We start from the raw sequence: 9,805 nt of genomic DNA, 5'->3' as shown, positions 1-9,805 counted from the left end.
TATTAAAACTTAAAAAAATTAAACCTAAATTAAGTGAAAAGAAATGATAAAGAGCAGAAATTTATAAAACAAAAAAAATGCCACAGAAAAAATTAATAAGACCAAAAAACTGGAATTTTGGAAAGGCTAATACAATTGATAAAACAATGCTGAGATAGAAAAATTATTAATAACAGATATGTTAATACTAGGAATAATAAAGGAAAAAGGAATAAAAAAAATCACTAAAGAAGCTACAGAATCTAAAAAATGTCATACAAGCATATTTTGAGCAACTTTATGCCAAACAAATAGAAGAAAAAAGAGAAATGGACAAATTCCTAAAAGAACAAAAACTTATCAAAATGGCACAAGAAAAGAAATAATCTACATAGTTCTATTTCTATTAAATAGATTTTATTTCTTATTAAATTTTTTACCTCTCAAAAACTTAGGTTCATATTGGATTTACTGGCAAATATTTTAAAATAGCATCAAACTTAAACTCACAATATGAAAAAAAATATTTAATATATTATAGCCAACATAATTTTAATACTAACATTTGACAAATATAGTGCAAAAAAGGAAAATTATAGGCCAGCCTTTCTCATGAACATAGAGACAAAAATCCTAAATATATATTAGCAAATGAAACCCAGATATTCCCAAAATGCATCATCTCAAAATGCAATGGTAGTTTGAAATTCAAAAAATCAATTGATGTGATCATTTCAGACAAAGTGAGAAATACTCTAAATTGGCTGGTCTTTATTCTTCCAAATTGTAATGCCACCAATGACAATGAAAATTTAGGCATCTGTCTTCATATTAAAGAGACAATGATAACTATATGAAACATGATTTGGGGCTAGATTTTGTACTAGAGAGAAAAAAAAGCAATAAAGGATAATGTTGAAACCAATAACAATATTGAAATATGAATAAGACAAAAGGCTCATGTCATAAACAATATCAACAATATTAAATAGAAGTACTGTATCAGTTGCTAGTTTTTCTAAATTTGGTTATTGTACTTGGATCCACAGTAGACTGGATACAAACTCATAGAAGCAGAGAGTAGAACGATGGTTGCCAAGGCCTAGGGGGTGGGGGGAAAGGGGGAGCTATTAGTCAAAGGGCACAAAGTTTCAGGTGAGCAAGAAGAATAAATCCTACAGATCTACTCTACAGCATAGTGCCTGTAGTATACTGTGTAGTATACTCAAAATTTTGTTAAGAGGGTAGATCTTATGTTAAGCATTCTTGTCACAAAAAAACACTAATAATTAATAATGAGGGTAAGAAAACTTTTGGAAATGATGGCTATGTTTATGGCATAGATTGTGGTGATGGTTTCACAGGTGTATATTTATCTCCAAACTCACCAAGTTGTATACACTAAATACATACAACTTTTTGTATGTCAATCGTACTTCAAAAAAAGTGGTTTAAAAAAAAAAAAACCCAAGTAGGCAGGATAAGTAAACTGTGAAATCTCTACAATGGGACTTGTCTTTGTTGTCTTCCATACATCTAAGCCTAGGAGAACACTGTTTTTATTCAAACAGACTATTTCAACTTACCTATTAGAAAAGATTAAGCCAATGGAACCACACAAAAGGTCAATTAGGCATATTCCATGGTGTTAAGAAAAGGTAATTTGAGATCTCCTTTCCTGAAGGGTAGGGCTATGAAAGTACCATGTCCATGCCATTGAAAGCTTTCCTAGGGCCCTGGCACCTGAGATTGCTCATCCACCCAGACTGTTGTGTAATTTTGTTCCCCACTGATTTCCACTAGTGTTACTGGAGAGAAGAGCAGGAAAAGCACTTTTATTCAAGCACAGTTTCATTCAACCACCTAGTCATTGTAGAATCATGAAATTGTCACAGTTTTGTAACTAATTCTCTGCTACTCTCTGTTTTCCTGCCTCATCTGACAAATATCTCCCCAGTGCCCAGTTTGGTAATACCTGTTAATCCCTAAATGTCAGCAATAGGAGAAACCGTAAAAACCAAAGCATCTGTTGATTACAGCAGTACCCGAGGCAAGTTCAGTTTCAGACTGAGTGCAAATCTTTGCCTTACATTCTCATAAATTGTGTTCTTTATATCTGTGTTCAAAATAGATTGGAAAGCTTAATTTATAGTAGAAATGCAACAGGATTTATGCATGTTAAAGTTTCTTCAGATGGGGAAGAGGACAGGACAAGAATCTGGTTAAATGAATATGGTTAAGAGTTTAAATGTATTCCCACTTAAAAGGCTACATGAATTTCTACTGAACATAGCAATTGGCCATATGGACTTACTTCAATCTCCCAGTATAACAGCAAAGAAAGAAAATACTGTAAATCCGAAAGGACAGGGAGATTAGAAGAGAGCTCAATAGACATAACATTTCAACACCTTTTGGAAAATGGAAAACAAGTGGAAGAATGGTACCTGACTTACAGCAAAAAAAATCTATATGATAAAAGGCACACAGAGATGAAGGCTAAATAAAAGAGCATCAGTTTTCTGCAGAATGCTGTGGAGGCAAAGGACTTGGAGGCACCAGGTTACCTCCCCACCTTCTCCCACCAGGAGACTTGAGGCTTGGAAAAGCAGATCTTACATATGGCATGAAGAACATCAGAAATACAGAAAGTATTTTTTCTCTTAATTTCTTTAAAATATATATGATAGTTCAAATCAGTTTCCCAACTCTTTTTCCTTATTGCCCCTTAAGAGACTATTTGGACATTTTTTTCCTCATCACTATCCTCAATCCATATAATAAAATTTTAACGCCTAAGATATATTGTTTACCTATTTATATGTTGTATATATCTGTGCTTTATGTATAAAAACGAGAAAAATATAGTTTACTCTTTTTGTTTCATATAATGTTCAGAATGACTCAATTTTTAAGGTAAGTTAAATTAAAAAACTAAAAAGCTATTAGCTTGTAACATAACTTTATAATTGCATGATAGCTGCTAAGTGAACTTTAATATAATTTATTTAGTTCTATAAATTATAATATATAATATTAATAGCACATTAGCAACATATGTAATATATAATAAGAGCTTTTGAAAGTATTAATTTTTGAAAAAAGTGATATAAATTAAACTTCGAATTTCCCCAAAATTTTTTTAGTGAACTTAACTTTTTTTACTTGTTATGAGAACATGAAGAGCTACTAGATGCTTATTTAAATATTATTGATTTTTTTAGCACTTGATGGGTTGAATAACTTTTATCGAATTGAATACAATAAAATATAAATAATTCTCATTTAATTCTCAAAGCCCAAATCACACACAAAAACACTGAGGATCAAACAGTGATCCAATGGCAGCCAATAGACACAAGTAGACCACTTGCAATATGCTTTGTGATGAGCAAACAATTGAAGAAATAAGCCATGTACTCACCATAGTCTCTTAGCACTAATCTTGTAAACATTTGTATGTCTTCCTTGAACTTGATGTCAACACTGCTGGTGTGCTACCCAAGAAAACCCAACGAGAGAAATTAAATTCTAAGGAATAATTTTCTGTTGGGTACAGCTAAGCTTTACAGTGCCATACACTATTGCAATATCTAAGAATTTTTCACCATCCCTTACCAACAATCAATTTTCATTTTCTTGAGGACAATGTCGTCCCTGTAGTGAATACATAGTTTAAAGTACAAATTATAATAGTGTATTATGACATTTACATGAAGACTATAGTGTAAACACCTGGGATGGGGATAAATGCAGCTATATGTCTACTAGTACAGAGAAATATGGAAATTAAAAAACAAAACAAAGCAAAGCAAAAAACAGCTTGTTGGAGAGGAAAAATTTTTTCTCCACCCTTGCTAGTTCTTCTGGCTAGCCTAAGAGCTAAATTGACATGCAACAGATTAACAGGGAAAAATCAAAAAAAGCTTGATAACATGTATACATGGGGGTGACCCAGGAAAACTGAGTAACTCACCAAAATGGCCAAAACCTTCACCTTAAATAACATATTCAGCTAAAGACAAAAGAGGATATTGAGGGTAGTGGTCTGGGACTTCAAAGGGGAAGAAAGCAATTCACATGAAGATGGAAAAACAAATGTTAAAAAAATTTGCTGGGCCAAGTAGAGACAATGGCACCTTGAGTAGGCTCTGATCTCTAGGCCCTGCTGAGTCTACCAGACCAGACCTGTCCCATATTCTTTGTAGATATCACTAGTGATAGCTCTATTCTGGAAACAGCCCCTTAATACAGAAAAATTTAGGCAATTAAATGGACAGGAATAAGAAAAACTTCCTGAATCTTCTGTCTCTTAAAAATAATCAGCCTAAATTAATCCTTATGCCAAAAAGACACATTTTGATGTGGCAAATTTTGCTCACCTACATTCTGACTTCTTTAAGAAGTTTCACAATCCGGAAGCTGAGTTTGTTGCATATTGCTCCATCTCACTGAACCAGTCTATTAGTCCTGACAATTGGTTAGTCCAGTTAAATTCATTTCAGAAGGAGGTAATACAAGTGGGCTCTCAAAGTTAAGCCCACAAGGTACAAGCAATCAGGTATTTAATAAGAGACTTTTCTATGGAGACAAAGCAATAACAAAGGTTAACAGTTGGAGCAAATTATAAACCAATTTCTGAGCATAGGGGGAAGGCAGTCAAGAGGATTTCTAAATGTCAGTGTCAAAGTATCTTTTGCAGTTTGAAATGTCTCTGGCGATGTCACTGGGTGTTGAGGTAAACTTTCTAAGTGGCTTATACAGCAACAGGCATGAAGAGTGTCTAAACATGGGTTATTCTGGTGGCCTCTCTTAAGTTTGTATTAAATTGTTCAGCTTCAGCCTGAAGGGCTTCAGAAAAAGAGTAGCTCTAATTCTCAATGATTCTAAGTCAAAAGTAGGAGAAAAATTGAAAATATAAGTTTGGACAGTTGTACCCAAATATTTAGGAAACTAGGGATCCAGTTCAGTTTACAGGTGGAAAAAACCTGCAAAAAATAAGTAACAGAGCTGGAATTTAACATCCACAAGAGTGTTATGGTTTATAATTTTTTTCTCTCTAAAATCACCTCATTTCTATCAAAGATAGCCAAAATAAGATAATTTGTTTGCAAAGCAAGTTTAGTTTCATTAAACTTGGCCTTATTATTCACATTAAGTCCATCAAGAATAGCAATTGACCATATAGCTCTTTTAAATCACTTGTCTGGAACTTCTCATAAGAAATCTCCAGATTGAATGTTCAATGGCCTCTCGAGGCTAAGAAGCCAAGCCAAATATTTGCCATCAGATTTAGCTTGTAATACCTATGAATTTGGGTGAATTCCTCTCTGAAGATCCTCAAAATATACTGAGGTTCTTGTTCTTGCCAGGAAGTAATCTTTACTCCCTAGTGAGGCTGCTGGGAACCCTGTAAGTAAAGTGCCAGGCTGTTCTTCCAAGGGGCTTTATGGCTTCATAAAGTCAATCTTAGTTCATTAAAACTGTCTGGTCTTCCTGATTCTGTGCACATTCTCAAGTATGACTTTCCAGTCAAAGCTTTGGTAATGTAATCAATGTTTCCAACTGTGTCCTGTTACAAGGAGAATAGGTTCTTAGTGAATTTATGTAAATAACTGTATTGCCATGAAAATAAGAATACTCACTAAGAGTTTCCAAATTCTGGAAGTATCAGATAGGAAGAAAAAGATAAATACTTCCATTCTGCTTACAAATTTTTTTTAGCATTTTTTATTGATTTATAATAATTTTACAATGTTGTGTCAATTCCAGTGTAGAGCACAATTTTTCGGTTATACATGAACATATATATATTCATTGTCACATTTTTTTCTCTGTGAGCTACCATAAGATCTTCTATATATTTCCCTATGCTATACAGTATAATCTTGTTTATCTATTCTACATTTTGAAATCCCAGTCTATCCCTTCCCACCCCTCGCCCCCTTACCAACCACAAGTTTACAAATTTATAATTTACCAAATTGCTGTAAATCATAGTTAGCTTGAGAGGAAAGGTTTCTTTATATCTGGAAAACAAAGATTAAAATGTCAGTAACATTTCAGACAAAAAGTCATAAAACAGTAATCATATTCATTAGTTCTTTCAGTTTTACGTAATTAATTCTTATTGATATTGACCTTTTGTTAGCAGTTTTATGAAACCATCAAGTTTTCCATCAGAGTGCCAAAATTTCTTACCCAGTTCAGTGGTATGATCTGAAGGTTATCAGAAACCTATATTTGTCAAAAAGTCCTTTGTATGAATCTTCTTGGAGATGAAGTGTTTCTGCAGAAGCAACTGAGTAAAACAGTAACTGTCCATAAATGACAAAAGACTTATAATGGCATGGATAAATATCTGATTCATTATAATGCAAATGACAAAGAAATTTGGTTATTTCTGTGTCATGTAATATTTTAAGGTAATAACTAAAATTATAACTGATAAAAATTTTACCAGATTTTTAAGAATTTCCTATAATTTTAAGAGCACTTATATTAATAGCATTTACCCATACAATATAACCTAAGAAAGCTTATCATCACTTATTTGACAACACTTTCCATGTAATTCTACATGCCAAATAAGCCTAGTTAGTTTAGTATTTTTCTGGGACTTTCCAGGGGCCCTCTGAAAAATTTCAAACTTAGCTAGAGGGCCAAAATACTTCATTTAGAATTTGACTGGGATAAGTTTGTCAAAAATACCAGAAGGTTTTAAAACACTAGGATCATAGATCACTGTGAAACAATACTGAGTTACCCACTTAAAGTGACGATAAAAGATTTCAAAATCAAGTACAGAAAGCTATATCAAATTACTTAAAAGGTAAATAAGCTTTTATAAACTGTTCTCAAAAGCAGATTAATAGTTCAAGAAAACTTTTTCCTCTTAACAGAGAGATAAAACCAAATTCCAGTTTTATATCAGCTTACTTTTGATATTAAAATCATTCACTCAATAAATGAATAAAATTTGTTTACTTAGTTAAATTCAATCTAATCTTAGGCAGTCCTGACCACACACAAGACTCCTTTCTCTGAGTTCCTTTTCTATCAACCTTCTTTTTACAACTGGATTTTGTCCCACGTTCTCTCTCTCCCCTCTCTCTATTTGCTCTTCAACACCTCTTTAGGGAAATATTACTTTCTTTTCCCTTAACAAAAATACATTTTCTTTCCTTACACTTTAAAAAAAGTTTCCCTGCATGCAAAGATGTTTTCCTTAGTAATTTTAGTAGTTTTAATTACATATGTTAAGTAGAATTCTTAACTTTTAGGAGCCTTAATTTCTAGTGAAAACTAAGAGGTAAGCAATTGTGAACTGTTTATTATACATGTATTTTTTGATTGACAAATTTATTACTACATTTCATAATTTCTAGAAATACGCATTTCCTCATAGCATAATTTTTTCAATGTGGTACAACATGTTTACTAAAAGACCTAAATATCTTTAGTTTTAAACTAACACAACATTGTAAATCAACTTTACTTCAATTATGTTTAACTATGTAAGTAGATCATTTTAATAAAATAAAGGTATTTTAATAAAATATTAAAACCAAATTTTCAAGAATGCTTATTACATCCTTGGTCTTTTTTTAAACTAGTTTATAAAAAGAACTTTATTCTAATTATACTTAAAACATCAGTAAATCTGTTAAAGAAAAATAAGCATAACAGAATAATTTGAAGTGGCCATGGGAATGGGAATACTGAAACATAATAACAAACAAAATAAAACAAGTTCCACTAGAGAGCAGACAACCCCTAATTCCCTTTTCACCATATATTTGTTGTATTTACTTGGCTAATTGCTAACGTACGCAGGGCCTTAGATTCTCCTTTATATTATTAATATATTAATACTTTACCTGCGTAAAGATGAGGGCTGTGCAAATGGCCATCATGTACACAAAATGGTGCTCAGCATCATTAACCATAAGGAAAATGCAAATCAAAACCACAATGAGATATCACGCCACACTGATTAGAATGACTATTATCAAAAAGACAAGAGATTAAATGTTGGCAAAGATGTGGAGAAAGGGCACCCTTGTGCACTGTTGGTACAGCCATTATAGGAAACAGTATAGAGTTTCCTTAAAAAATTGAAAATGGAACTTACCATACGATTCAGCAATTCCATGTCTGCATATATATCGAAAGAAAATGAAAACAGGATATCAAAAGATATTTATACTCCCATGTTCATTGCAGCATTAGTCAAAATAGACAAGATAGGGAAACAACCTGTGTCCATCCATGGATGAATGGACAAAGATGGTGTGGTGTAAATATAACGGAATGTTACCTAGCCATGAGCAAGAAGGAATTCCTGTCATTTGCATACATAGGTGAACCCTGCAGGAAGGCATTATGCAAATGAAGTAAATCAGGCAGAGAAAATGTAATTCAAAACCACAATGAGATATCACCCCACTATAAATACTGCATACAATCTCTTATATGTGAAATCTTTAAAGAAAAAAGTCAAACTATTAGAAACAGTAGAAAAGTGGTTGCTAAGGACTGAGGAGTGGATGGGGGATTTAGGAAGAGGTCAGTAAAAGGGTATGAACTTTCTGCTATAAGATGAATAAGATCTGAGGATGTAGTATAAAACGTGGTGACTATAGTTGATAACACTGTATAATTATAATTGAAATTTGCTAAGAGAGCAGAACTTAAATGTTCTCACGAAAAAGTAAAGAAATACACGAGGTGTTGTTGGATGTGTTAATTAGCTAGATGGTGGGAATCTTTTTTTTTCTGAGTTCAGTGCTGACCATTCACAGAGATAGTGAAGATAGCAATGGTCTTTGGACTCTTTTATTATTATTATTATTAAAGTATAGTTATTTACAATATTGTGTTAGTTTCAGGTATGCAGCAAACTGATTCAACTATATAAATTTTTCAGATTATTTTCCCTTGAAGGTTACTACAAGACATTGAATAGGTTCTCTGTTACACAGTAAATCCTTGTTGCTCATCTATTTTTTGTGTAGTAGTTTCTATTGATCCCAAACTCCTAATTTATCCCTCCCCCCATTTCCCCTTTGGTAACTATAAGTTTGTTTTCTATCTCCTTGAGTCTGTTTCTGTTTTGTAAATAAGTTCATTTGTATCAATTTTTTTGATTCCACATATAAGTGATATCATGTAATATTTGTCTTTCTCTACCTGACTAACTTCACTTAGTATGATATTCTTTAAGTCCATCCATATTGCTGCAAATGGCAATATTTTATTCTTTTTTATAGCTTGGTATTATTCCATCGTGTATATATACACCACATCTTCTTAAACCAATCATCTGTTGATGGACACTTCAGTTGTTTCCATGTCTTGGCTATTGTAAATAGTGCTGCTATAAACATTGGGGTGTATGTGCAGTGGGAATTCTTTTAAAATGTGTACTTATATCATCAAATCACCACGATGTGCACTTAAAATATCTTAAAATTTTATTTGCCAATTATACCTCAATAAAGTTAGGGGAAAAAAAGATTTCAGCATCCTTTCTAGCTAGAAGAAACCTCCACTCTTTATCTGTCTCCCTCCATTCTACTTACTAAATCCTTACTTATCTAATACATCTTGATGCAAATGTTTGTCCTCCATCCTTTCCTGACCTCCAAATCTAAATTCCATATCCTTTATACTTTCTCATAGTACCATATTATTTTATGACACTTATCATATTTTATTATATACTTTTAAAGTTATTACTTAAAAATTATCTAATTTATTATACACTTTTAATTTTTTCAATATTGATTTTGCCTAGTACTGTAAGTAAGCTCATGAGGGCAAT

The 9,805-nt window shown here is 32.4% G+C and overlaps 1 long non-coding RNA gene across 1 annotated transcript; it reads right to left on the bottom strand.

Annotated features, from left to right (window-relative positions):
- Positions 1-429: 429 nt before the first annotated feature.
- LOC141575923 (uncharacterized) lies at positions 430-7,558 on the bottom strand. Its single transcript, XR_012504024.1, has 4 exons — positions 5,960-7,558; positions 4,362-4,560; positions 3,404-3,476; positions 430-1,081 (listed from the first exon to the last, which is right to left on the bottom strand). It is a non-coding gene; the product is annotated as an uncharacterized LOC141575923 (long non-coding RNA).
- Between the last annotated feature and the right edge of the window lie 2,247 nt (positions 7,559-9,805).

Source organism: Camelus bactrianus, chromosome 3 (assembly GCF_048773025.1).
Source record: "Camelus bactrianus isolate YW-2024 breed Bactrian camel chromosome 3, ASM4877302v1, whole genome shotgun sequence".
Taxonomy (NCBI): domain Eukaryota; kingdom Metazoa; phylum Chordata; class Mammalia; order Artiodactyla; family Camelidae; genus Camelus; species Camelus bactrianus.
Note: the sequence above shows the minus strand (reverse complement) of the source record. Positions and strands in the feature narration are given on the sequence as shown.